Source organism: Bombus pyrosoma, linkage group LG3, assembly GCF_014825855.1.
Source record: "Bombus pyrosoma isolate SC7728 linkage group LG3, ASM1482585v1, whole genome shotgun sequence".
NCBI classification, from domain to species: domain Eukaryota; kingdom Metazoa; phylum Arthropoda; class Insecta; order Hymenoptera; family Apidae; genus Bombus; species Bombus pyrosoma.
The window spans coordinates 65,423-79,196 of record NC_057772.1 but is presented as its reverse complement, the minus strand read 5'-3'; the positions used below and the strand labels follow the sequence as shown (position 1 = coordinate 79,196).

At 34.7% G+C, this 13,774-nt stretch overlaps 1 long non-coding RNA gene across 1 annotated transcript; it reads left to right on the top strand.

Annotated features, from left to right (window-relative positions):
* The first annotated feature begins 6,219 nt into the window (after nucleotides 1-6,219).
* LOC122577921 lies at nucleotides 6,220-10,227 on the top strand. Its single transcript, XR_006320437.1, has 3 exons — nucleotides 6,220-6,334; nucleotides 6,563-6,640; nucleotides 10,081-10,227. It is a non-coding gene; the product is annotated as an uncharacterized LOC122577921 (long non-coding RNA).
* Nucleotides 10,228-13,774: the final 3,547 nt, after the last annotated feature.

Here is a 13,774-nt window from a genome sequence, read left to right as displayed (position 1 = left end):
ATTGTTAATAGTTTGTCTCGAGAGTGCGTCAGCAGCCGTATTATCTTTTCCCTTGTGGTATTATATTTCGTAATCGTATTCTTCTAGCTTTAATCTCCATCTAATCAGTCGTGATGAGGGGTCTTTGCAGTTTTTTAGCCAAGTTAAAGCTTGCTGGTCGGTTCTTATGAGAAAATGTTTTCCTAGCAAATATTGTCTTAAACGTTTTACTGCCCATGCGATTGCAAGGAGTTCTTTTTCAGTAGTTGAGTAATTTCTTTCGGGAGGATTTAGTGTTCTGGAGATGTAACAACAAGGATGGTCGTTTTGTGAAAGAACAGCGCCTATTCCTTCGTTAGAGGCGTCAGTTGTTAATGTAAATGTTTCGTTAAAGTCGGAATATGTCAATACCGGGGCTTTACATAATGCGTCTTTGCGAGTTTGGAAATCTCAAGTTTGGAAATCCATCTTGTTGTTTGTCTGTCCAATGGAAGGGTGTGTCTTTCTTTGTCAGGTCGGTTAAAGATTTGGCTATCTTTGAAAAGTTACGTATGAATTTTCTATAATATCCTGCTAGCCCTAAGAATGATTTTACGTCGGTTGGATTTTTGGGAATTTTGAATTCTTTGACTGCTTCTGTCTTTTTCGGGTTTGGTTTTATTCCTTCGTGCGTGATAATGTGTCCAAGGTATTCTAATCCTGGTTTTAAGAATTCACATTTGTCCGGTTGAATCTTTAGTCCTAATTCTCTTAATCTCTGTAATACAATTGCAAGGTTGTCGTTATGCTGTTGAATCGTACTTCCGAATATTATGATATCGTCTAAATAAACGAAGCAATATTTATTTAATAAACCGCGAAGTGCTGTGTCCATCATGCGTTGGAATGTAGCTGGGGCGTTTTTCAATCCAAATGGCATTCAATTGTATTGAAAGTGTTCCTGAGGCGTACTAAAAGCTGTATATTTCTTTGATGTTACGTCCATTGGTATTTGATGAAATCCAGAAGAGAGGTCTAGTGCGGAAAAGAATTTCGCGTTTCCTAATTGTGAGAGTATATCGTCAATGTTTGGCAAAGGGTACGCGTCTTGATCAGTTAATTCGTTTAATTTACGGAAATCTATCACTATGCGCCATTTTTGTTTTCCGGAAGCGTTCGATTTCTTGGGAACTACCCACACCGGACTATTGTACGGTGAGTCTGATTCTTCGATTATGTTTTTGTGTAACATTTCTTTGATTTGTTTTTCGATTTCTAGTTTATGTGCCTCGGGTGGTCTGTAAAATTTTGTGTTTATAATTTTGTTTTTTTTCAACGTGATGATGTGTTTTGTTAAATCGTTGCATGGTAAAGTGTCTGTGTCTAAGTTAAATACGTCAATATAATGTAAGAGGATTTTTTCGATAGGTATGCGGAAGTTGTTTTCAATATGGCTTGTTCTAATTATGCGTTTAAATTTTTGAATTTGTTCGAGATCAACTTCATTATAGAGATCATTAGAAATTGGTATTGGTTGCTCACCAGTATTGCAGAACCATACTTGCGTTGGTTTCTTGTCCAGATAAATTGTTTCGACTCTGGTTTGTCCTGGAGAAATTACCTATGGTGGCTGAAATACAAATACATGATCATTGAGTTGGATTTGGTCGTTTGTAACTTTGTATCGATAGTTTTCTAGCATTGGTAACCCTATAATTCCGTCTTCAATTAGTGGGTAGTCGTCAGGTACTATGTAGAATTTGTTTCTTTTGTCACAGATTCTAAGGTAGACGTATTCGTCCGTCTCGTCAGTGTCATTGCCCACAAAGAACGTTTTCTTGTCGTTTTTTAACGGAGTAAACATGATTTTTGAGCATTTAACTATGTTTATTCTGGCATCAGTGTCTATTAAATATCGCTTTAGTCCAAGTTTTGATCCAATGGTAATCGTGAGGAGTCTTCCAGTGATGGCGTTAATTCGTATAGTTGGTTCTCTTCTGCTTCTTCCTCGAGATTCATATACTCTTCGTCTATCGTTATTTGGTAATTTCTCGGAGGCGGTAAGTTTCTTGGCTGGTGGAAAATTTCGCTGTTGGCTACAAGCGTTGGCTAAATGTCCCGTTTGATTACATTTGAAACATATAGGCGGTGATCGTTTCATTATCGCTTTTCTTTCCATAACTGGATCTATTGGCTTTGGTTGTGCGGTATTGCCAAGCATGACATTTCTTCTTGCATTGAGCGTTCCTTGGAATTGGAGTTTGGCTCTCGCAATCAGTTGATTCATTATTCTTCCTTTTACTATGTTTTTGTTCCGTTCAATTTCCCCTATAAATAACTCTGCCTCGAAAGCTGTATCTTGTGCTTCCTGGAGATTTTTCGGTCTTGCAGCCGATGTACGTATTTCTATTTCGGGTTTCAAATTTAGAATAAAGATTTTGGTAGCACGTTCAGTTTCGAGATCTATAGCAACTGCTCGACGTATTGGATCGCGAATTTCGTGTTAGAGTGCGTATGTCTATTCGTTAAGGTTGTGTCGGAATCTTTTTACATAACTATGTACCGATTCGTTAAAATTTTATCGCGTACGTTGCAATTTATCACGAGCTCCATTAGATGTAATACACACAGACACAAATTTTCGGAGGTTTTCAAACAGGTCTTCATAATTTTCGATTTCGACGTGGCGGATACTGCGTTCTGCTTCTCCGACGATTCTTTGTGTTAAAATTAAGCGTAATAATGCGTGTTTCTCTAGACAGTCGGCTCGCGCTTCTCTTACTCGTTTAATAAACCCTTCTACTCCTATATCGTCTTGTCCATTGAGTATAGGAATAAAATCTAGGCAGGTTCTTGCATCGTACATAGGATTGTCACGACTTACTGCTTCATCTTCACTGTCCACATTGTCCGTTTCGTCAGGTTTTATTTCGGTCTTTTTAGGGACAGTTGGTCGCTTTTTCTGAATGGTGCTGGGACCAGCGTCCTCAGTTACAATGGAGTTGAATTCAGATGTGGAAGCTGACTGTATTCCTACTCGTAGTTCAGCGAGACTCCTGCCTAAGAGTTCAGTCTCTCTAACACGTTGTTGACTTTCGTCGTGTATTAGTTTATACAAGTTACTAAAAGCTAGTTCGTGTCTTTCATTTTGTTTTTGCATAGCGTCTAGTATGGCCCGAATATTTGGATCCACACCTGTAGCCATAGGCCTAGCAGCAGATGTGGCTTCTGATCTTTTGTTCATAGTGGTTATTGTAATGTCGTCGGAGTCTGTACTATTGAAGCTGTTGCGACGAATACGATAGTGCTTAAAAGAATCCAGTTCTTTACCTGGGCAGTTTTCTTTTCGTCAAGGTTGCTCTGACCAGTTTCAGTTTAGGTGATGACCGTAGTCCGCTTTCCGTAGAAGTCGTTTTCACATAAAGTGAGCTGATCTATGCAGAGGTCCGCTAATCTTTCAATCTCCAGTGATGCGCGTACGCCGAAATCGTAATTTCGTTTACACTGAACTGAATGGATCCTGGCACGGATCGCCAAAAATGTCACGTAATAAATAACAAGGTATTATAAAAAAAAGGCGAATGAGCAATAGCCCGTTCGTATACTTTATTAATAGGACAATGTTACACTTCAATAGCGAAACACAGACTGACTTACTGACTAAAGGACTGGAATCTTTACCTCCTCACTATCATTCGCATATCCCACGGGTGGGAATCCGGCTACCGTCTGTTCCCATCACTATCGCAAGACCAGGTGTTATATACATATCCTGAGGTCGGCAGATTCCTAGTTTTTAGGCGACGTTGCACTACAATGGCCAACGACAACCTAATCGCAACCTTTTTTATTTCTTTTTTGCGCGAGGAGGGGAAAATATAATTACCCAGTGGACCTCGCCAAGTTGGTAGCACCATACCCACTAAAAGCCCCTCCTCTTCCTAATCCCAGGCAAGCACAACATCACGCTGATACCGCCATATGGCGTTATTTCGCGTGAAATAAATATACTTCTTTGTCTATTTATAACCAAGTCGTCTATTTGTAAGTTGTTTCGTTTACTTACATATTAATCTTGATTATTTAATTAAGTTTTTCTTAACAATTGTAGATTGTAGATTACAATTCTTATTTATATTTGTAGGATGTTTATGTGTATAGAGGATACGTGAGGTTTAGTACGTGAGGTTTAATGACGGAATGGCTCGTTGATGAAACCGTCAAATATATTTAAAAGAATAAATTAATGTACAGTCTATAGGCTTAAGTTGTTAGTACAAAGTATTAATATTAAAGTATTAAAGTATTACTCGTCGCGTAACTCGGTAGATACTCGTGATACCCGGAGATACTGTAGATACTCTATGTGAATTGCGTATGTAACTGATGTAACTGTAACTGAACAGCCTCGCTCGCGATCGCGTCCGTTTATTTATATTGGTCGAGGGGAAGTCAGAAAATTTGAATTTGTCTTCATTCGACGGTTGCATGTAGCGGCGACATTGTTTTGCCCGGAGTTTATTTGTCGTTATGTTTCATGAGTCAAGACTGTGTCACTGCCTCGAGGCAAAACAACAACATGAGTCGCTCTCGATTCGCGTCGTCCGTTGACTCCTGTGCCGCTACATATTTATTCTATATTACTTATAATTTCTTTACTTTATATTAGTTTATTATTTTTATTTATTTAATATTATTTGTTTAGACTAACTTTATTTCAATTCACTTAAGAGTTACCATCTACTATTTATCATTTAAACATTGTGATTTAAGTTATTATTGTTATTTCTTGCTTTTGAATTTCGTTCAATTTTATATTTATCATATTACTCATAGTTTATTTACTTATAATTATTTTTATTTCAGTATAGTTATTTCGTAATGCTTTTTTCAATGCTTTAATAGAATAAAATGTTCACTGAATCATGTGACATTATATTTTATTATTCCACTCTATTATTTGTCAATCTGCTATATATTGCGTGATTCTTCTTATTTCTTATTACTCGTGTTTTACACTCACATTATCTTCTATACTTAATAGTCATATTTGCGTTAAATATTGTTTTTATTTTATTTTCGTCTTATTTTGAATTAATTTTCTACAGTTCTATTGATGATTATAATTTACTAATTTATTTATTATAATTATCTTATAATTTGCAGTTTAAGTCTATTTATAAGGTTATTTTATTTTTCTTTAATTTACTTTCTTATTTTATTCATTATTTTTATTTTTATTCATAATTTAAACCAATTGATTAATTTAATTAATTTAATTTAATATACTATATTATTTAATTACAATATCATTTTTTATATTTAAGAATTTCATTCTCCTATTTTTCAGGATAACATGTCCGCCATCTCATGAGTCGTTTTATATCGTTTATTAATTACTTGCATTTTTATAGATAAGTTAAATGTGTTGAGATAAATGTCAGGTTGGCATAATCACTAGTTCCTACATGCAGAGTTGGTACGACTACTTGCGATTCTCTTCTGTTTTTTCCCGTTTTCTACGTTTTTTTTTATCTGAGTATCCGGTGTGTGTAATGGCTGTACAAGGAGGTGAAATACAGAGCATACAAAACTAATCTGTGTGAATCAATTAAATATCAAACCCCAAACCTATTTAATAACAAAATGTATATCCGTTTATTCATATATTCTTTATAGTTCTCAGAAATAAATTATTTCAATAATTTATAATTGTAATATAACTTTGTTAAATTTGAATTTTATAAATTTTGTGTTGTATTTAATATTAATTTATTATTTTATAAGATTGTATGTATCATTATAATATACTATTATGTTTCTTTTATTACATTATATTGTATTTATTATGATTCATTTCGGAGTATGACCAATTTTTATTATGCATTATATATAAATTATTTCAATAATTATATTATTTTACTCCAACTTCTCTATTATAATTGTTATTGTATTGTATTACATACTATTATTATTCTGCTATTTAGATTATTTAGTATAAAGCTCCGCTTATTATTATTTAATTAATAAATTAATAGTTACTAGTAACCGTATTGATTTGTTTTATTAGAAACTAGCTACGTTGGTGTTTCGTCATATACAATTTCTCCATTAACTAGTGGTATTGATATTATCACGTGCTAGCACAATGTTTAGTTTAAAATATATATAATATTTATAATTAAGTTTTAGAAAGTAAATTAAGTGATTGCTTGTTACAATATACTATTATTAATCGTGTGTGAGCGCAATATCTATGATCAAATTAATAATCTTTCAGTTATCACAACTGTGTACCATTCCGTTGTGTACAGGTTATGTCGAGGAACATAACATTCCGTATTAATACTCAAACCATCAAGCAATTAACATTCAAGTGAATATAAATATCGTATAATTGCATATAACATTGCATAATTCAGATTATAAGTAAATAAATAAATAAATAAATAGATAAATAAAAAATTTAACAACACAAGTATTCAAGATAGATAAATAAATAATTACAGTAATTGTTCAAATAGATGGACATTACAAAATACATAATAGTAGTTATCAAGTAATTAATTTCTTTACTCGTTGGTTAATTAGATTTATTTTCTAGGTTATGCACTATGTTTATGAGCTTGTATTCTTTTTCATTGACTCACCTGCCCTTCATTATGGAGCCACAAAATATTTGGTAATGCTCCTATATATTATTATCAGCTGTAACAAGTTTAATTATATTCCCTGTGTTTATGCTTTCACCTGCAACATTTTCAAGGGCTGTACGTTGGGTGGTCCATCTTGGATATTTGAAAAATGCGTCTCTGCATCATTGGTCTCTTCTTTACAGTCCCAACATTGGTTGGTGTTTTCCTTATTTAATTTTATCTTATAATTGTTAAATATACCATGTCCGGTAAGTGGTTGCATTGTGCGATGATCAATGTATTTGTTATCATTTATGAAGGTGGCTGTGTCGTCTATCAATTTTCTTGCCCAGTTATCACTCTCATATCGGGTTCATTCTTTTCTCCAATCTTCTATTGCTATTTCTTCCAAGTTTCCAATCTTTCCTTTAACACGACGCCGGCGCTCGAGTTCACTGTCTGCTTCGTGGGGCGGCACTGGGTCACTACCTATTTTGTGAAATACATGTGTGACCCATTGCTGCCCTTTCGGACAGACACGTGTGACCCGCCAATGGCGCACGCCGGCGTCAACGTGTTAAGCGGATTTTGTACCCTACCGGTTATGCCTCCTAACGCGTTTAGTATGTACCTTTTTTAAGGTACAGCACCGCTTTTAAGAAAACTCTACATCTGGTCTTTTTAGCTTTCTAAAGCACTGAAGCCATCGACAGCGCATAGACAAAAGACTGCGACAAAGGCAGACCATAAACAGTCGACAGGCGACGTTGGCTTCGGGGTTTTTCAGTTATAGAGTAACACTGCTAGCGTGCGGATCTGGACCAGCTCATATTATTATTTCAATTTTTTGTAATTTTCACTTCCGTATTTCAAATATATTTTTCTACTTTATAATTTATCCACGCGTCTCTTTCATTATACATCTAATAACCTCAACAATTCCTATATCTGGTTTCTTTTAATATTGTCTCCCATCTAANGTGTGGGTATTGAATGTATTTTTAATGCCGATGGTCATCAATATGCAAGTTAAATTTCTCTTTTTGCAGGTATCCGCAAAGTTATTGACTTGCATAATTGCATCAACTGTGCTTCTACCTTTGCGAAAACCTAACTGATTTTTGTGATAAGGGTCTTGCCCAAGGTATTTTTCTATGGCAATTTTAAAAGTGTTTTCCCACACTTTACTCATTGTTGGTAGAATACTGATGGGCCGATATGATCTAGGAAGGAGAGGGTCCCTTCCTTGTTTTACCAGTAGGATTACCCTGGCGACTTTCCATTTTCTGGATGTTTTGCCTATTTTATAAATGGAATTGATCATGCTTAACATGTCGTGGGCTCTGTGCTCAAATAATAATTTTATTATTTTTCCAGTGACCCTATCTATACAAACCGCATTTTTCGAGTTTAGTCGACTGATGGTTTTCGCCAATTCATCCTTTTGGACTGTAGCACAGACGTCTACTCCTACTCCTTCCTCGCATCTGCCCATCATTTCTTCTTCTATCTCATTTATGTCTTTGTTAGTGATAAAAAGTATCTCAATTATATTCTTTATTTGATTTAAGTTTAGGTTATCGTTCGGATTTTCATTTTTAAGTTTGCCAATGACACTTTTATAGGGTTTACCCCAAGAGTGTTATTATTGAATGCCATAAATTCGTTCCATGCTTGGATGTTAGTTTTTAAAATTGCGATCTGCAGTTCCTTTTTCTTTTGTTTGTATTTTTATCTGATTTTTTTCAGCTCTTTGGGCATTCCTTCTGTGTTTGTGCATTGTTCTTCTAAGCTTGACAATATAATTATATAATTTCTATAATACTTTGTAAAAGTTCCTCTTGGTTCCTCACGTCGGTTGTAAGCTTCTTTAATAAATTATTTTTAATTTCCTCATAGTTTTTAATAAAGTGTAGAGGATGGTTGGTCGTGTGGTAGTTTAAATGACAAGATTACTCGATATTGAAACTGAACAAATATATTCTAAAGTAATTATAAATACAGAGTCAACCGTAGATTGATCGATACGGATCGTTAAAAGGATGTTCGCTAATACTCTCGGTACTAACTGATTCGCTAAGAGACTGTGTGTTGATCGCTACTAAAATCGCTCGACACGGAGACTGAAAAACTGGTCACCTTACGATCGTGTTCGTTTATTTATACACGTCGAGGAGATACCGGAAAGTTTCCATTCGCCTTTGTTTGACGGTTACACGTAGCGGCGACATTGTTTTGCCCGGAGTTGGTTTAATATTACATTTTGTATATTCTAACGATGTTGGTATTCCGACGCAAAACAACAACGTGGCCCGAATTGTCCTCTAGCTCATGTGCCGCTACATCCGGATCTAAGTCCTTCGTTGAGTATTTAAAATGACCTCTGTTATTATTTATCACTTTATTAAAAAATTCATGCATAACATAAAAGTCGTCCGATGCGTCAAAAATATGCGGGATTTTGTTTTTTTTATAAAGCTTAATTAGTTTGTGATTGACATTCATTATGTCGAGAAAACTTTTATTTTTTCCCTTTTCGAAAATGTATTTCGTATTAACTTTTATGGGCACTATCTGATTCGTTACCAGAGTCTCCATTAAGATTCTTCCCCTTTTGTCTGTTTTGCCCCCAACCCACACAGTGGACTTAGCGCTATAGTTACTGGCAATGATAATATTATGTTTGCCTTGTACTATCTTAATTGGTCTATCTAATTTGTCCATATATTTGTGGGAGTTATCTATACTAATATTGGGTGAACAATACCCACTAGCACAGTACGTATCTCCTATTTTAATTCGTACCAGGCCTTCTTATATTATTGTGTCGTCGCTAGGGTGTATGCCATTAAAACTAGTAGCCCAGATGGACGCATCACCTTTTGTATCATTGTACCAGTACACAAGTTGTTTGTTCGGTTCAGAGATAATAACTATATCGGCTCTGACCTCGCAGGCGTACTGGTACATTAAATCCTGTGTCAGCCTGTAGCGATTTAAATTGATTTGTATTATTTTAATTTTTCTATCTGTTAGAGCCCTCTTTCAATGCTTTTCTATACATCGGACACGCCAGTAAGCCTGTGACATGTCTTATGATTATAAATCGTTTATCACTACACATTGCACAACGTGGATCATTGTTGCAGTTCGTAATGTTATGTCCCTTACTTGCCACACTTCCTACATAATTCCTTTCCCGGGCTTACAACCTTGCATTGATTTTTAATATGTCCGATCATGTTGCATCTAAAGCATTTCCTAATTTTGGGGATGGCCTTGATCGAAGCGATGGTTAACTTGTTCTGATTATTATTGGTTTATCTTTACCGGGTACACAGACCGCCATTGCTTGCTGAATCCCCCATTGGGTTGCCCTTATCGTTTTTATAACGACCCAATCTTCTTCTTTTACTTTTAACTCCTTGCTGATTTCCTTTATTAGATTCTCCTTAGTTATCAGTGAATGTATGCTTTTTATTTCTAGTAAGATCCTATCTTGAAGAGGTATCAACTGGAGTCTTCTTCTGTAGCGGCACTAGGCCGCAAAGAACAATTCTCTTTCCAACGGATTCTTCTGTGCATAGTATAACATCGCTGGAAGACTGTTTGTGAAAGACTGACGAAACATATACAAGGCCGGGATAAAACGTAAGTGCTGACAGGCCTAATGGCCCATTGATATTCCTTTGGTCGTTCTGTTAAATACTCGGAAGAAGACGTACGTGACCATGATCGTGTCACGTAAACTCACAAGTCACAACTCAGATTATAAAAAAAGCAAGAAGGTTGAGCCTTAACACAACTATTAACTTTCTTTTTATTACACTTTATAGTCACAATTGAGTATATATTGAATTGACACGTATAAATTACACTTTACTCTAACAACTTTATATAAATCAAGTAGGCAACTGATCTAAGGGTAGTAACCCGGTAAAGAGATGTTTATTGTTCGAAAGTTAGAGAATCAGTAAAGTTTAGTAATGATGTTGTGGCGGAGGAAAGCTAGTGATGGGTGGGCCTAAGGACACGAAAAGAGCTGATTTGTTAAGGACAAGTTTTCATTAGGAGAGTGAGGGAAATAGACTTCGCTGTCAATTGGCTAATTTTCTAGGTTGGTGGGTGAGGAAGGGTGCAAACCGCCCTTGAGAGAAAGTTACTAACAGAGGATACCGAACGTGAGAAAAACTAACTTTCCTGTATCTTCCCGTAGTAGACAAAAATGTAAAAAATACTCGAAATAAAAGATGCTTGTTTGGTCTGAAGGACCTTAACGATGAAAATGCCAAGATTTATGGTGGCCTGGTCTCTGATATGGATTGAGATGTGATTGATGTTACAATCGCGGACGGTTATGAATACGTGTGTAGTAGGGATATCGAAAGATGAAAAAGGGAAGAAAGTGAATTAAGAGATGAGTTTTCAGTAAGCAGTCGTCAATAGGAGTTGCGAGTCGAGTTAATAAGCAAACTGTGGAATAAAACTCCGAGTATTCATTTGGCACCTTACACGTCCTACGCCTCACTTCTGTCGTCTCTTTTATTTTATCTATGACCTTTACTGCCGATGTTTTATATTTTAATTGGATTAGAAATCTCAGCTTGTTTGGTCTTTCTGACTCCATCTTAATCTTTCAGAGCCTCCCTGGCCTTCATTAATATTTTATATGTTTCCATTCACTGGCTATTTTCTTCAACTTTGACAATAATTACTTCCAGTCTATTTCTTCTAATAATATACCTCCCTTCCTTTGTCCTTTTACCTATTTCGTTGTTGTTTACTTCTCTTTTTTCGTGGTTCCCTGTTTCTTTCCCCCTTCTCCTCCTTTTTTCTTGGATTTTCCATTTCCCGCTATTTTCCTCTTGTGAGTCCTCATTTCCGGTATTAGTTTTAGATACTTCCATATATGAGAGTTCACCCTTTCTTGCTATTTTTCTATTTACTTTTTTTTCTCTTCTGCCGGAGAGCTTCGTTTCCTTCTTATCGCTTCAATCATTGTTTGTCTTTTCTTTGCTGGTGCTTGTTTACTCATTTCACTATCTACTATGTGGGGTGACGACGTTTCAGAAGCTATCGATCTGCTATCACTAACTATTCCTTTCTCCGTCCTACTGCTTGTTGTTTTTCTTATTTTAGGTTTATCGATCCATTCGATCAGCGACGTAGCACAACTATCGATTATTTTTTCGATCCTCGCCACTTCTGAGTCCTTTCTCGATACGAGATGTATTCTTCTCTTTAAAATACCGATTATTTCTACCGCGTCCCACAATGTTTGAATTATTCTTTTTATTTTCTCTGTTTTCATGGTCATTGTTTCATCATCTTCTGCCTTTACTTTATTGTATAATAATAAGGGGAACAAGAGGGAATGTTAAATCGAAAATAAAGTCGGACATTAAGATAAAAGGGGGCAAAATATTATCATACCTAAAGAAGAGGATGAGAGAGGAAACTGACCCGTTCACCCCTAAAAGAAGTTTGGCGAGCAGCCTTATCGAAAAAAATAATAGCAACGCTCCTATGAACAGCGAAATAGAGTATGATACACCGGGTGACTCTAACTGTGTCACGTAGGAAACACAAGAAATCCTTTTCGCCTTATCCATATTGTTATTATTTTTAAGTTTAAGTTCAAGAAAATAGCCGAGTTCGTCCTAAGTCATAGTTTCTTTATCATTATCCAAAAACATAGCCATGGTGGTCATAGTAGATTTTCCTTTCTCATGTCCTTATAGTATTCCATATCGTCTTAATTTGAACCGCCTGATTATAATATTAGGTTGTCCGAAAAGTTTCTTTCGTTTTATAAGATGATAATAGATGAACAACAATTTTTGTTTTATATTATTTTATTGAATTAGGTATGATCCATTTCGTTCTATTTCTATTATTATTTTCGTGCATAATTCAATAAACTAATATAAAACGAAAAACATTGTGCGTCTATTATTTCCTTATAAAATGAAAGAAACTTTTAGGACAACCTAATATAAAGTAAATATTAACTCTATTTATTCCTTGTGCAAAATAATCAACATAAAAATCCGGATATAAGCAGATGTTACGTAATTTTATGTTATTAACCTTTGTTATTTAAATAATATATAATGTGTTATATTTCACAGGTCAGTATACATACTGTATCTCCGTTGTCTTGTCATTTATGGAAAAGCTATTGCCACGATGTGTTGGATGTGTGACAAGCATCTACTTATCCCAACCCGTATTCATCCTGCAAATATCGCATTTTATATTTAATACCTGTGGTACGTCTATATACTGGTTTATCATTAGGTTAATTAATCATTGCATCTACTTTCCATTTTGCGGAGTTTATAAATTTTATACTTATTGCACGCAAGTATGAGGTCATATATAAATTGTGCAATTATGTTTCATTTTCCTGTATTCGATGGTAGAAATAATTTTTTTTTAATATTTAATATTTATTTATTCTATAAGTTCTAATTGTTAATATTTCAATGTATACTTTATTGAATTTGAGCGTTATGTACTACAATTTTACTATTATGATACCTTTAATTATTGTATACATATAATATATATATTTTATTTCAAATTTTATTGTAATTTATTTTCTTATGTTACATATTCATTTAATTATTTGAGTATTAGATTTACATATTATGTTTATTATTTTATATTAGATTTATTGTGTTGTTTTGGTTGTTCAGCTTGGTGTGCTTAATTATTCATGTAAATAATTATAGATGATAATTGATAACTGTTAATGTCAATTTCTGATTAGTGGATAGTGGATAGCCCCCTAGTTGTCATCTAGTTTAGGTCAATCAGTGAAACTATTCTGCGATTTATACGTTTTTACTACTATATAGATTTAAATTGCGTCTGCTGTCTTTTCCTTAGATTCAAAATATTACTATTGTATATTCATATTCTATTACTATTATCAATGTTTTCTTTATTTATTCACTAATCTATTATGCAATAATTTCTTAATATCCAGCCAATCAGAATTGAGAACTAAATTATAGATTAACTAGTTATTTCGCTAAGCAGAAGATGGCGCTGATAGCCAATGTTTAAAGTTGCTGTAGTAAGCCAATCCAAATTAATCACATTTATTAATACACTGATATTCTATTAGACGGCGCTCTTGCGGTCCGTCTGACTTCATTTTCACCGGAGGGGGT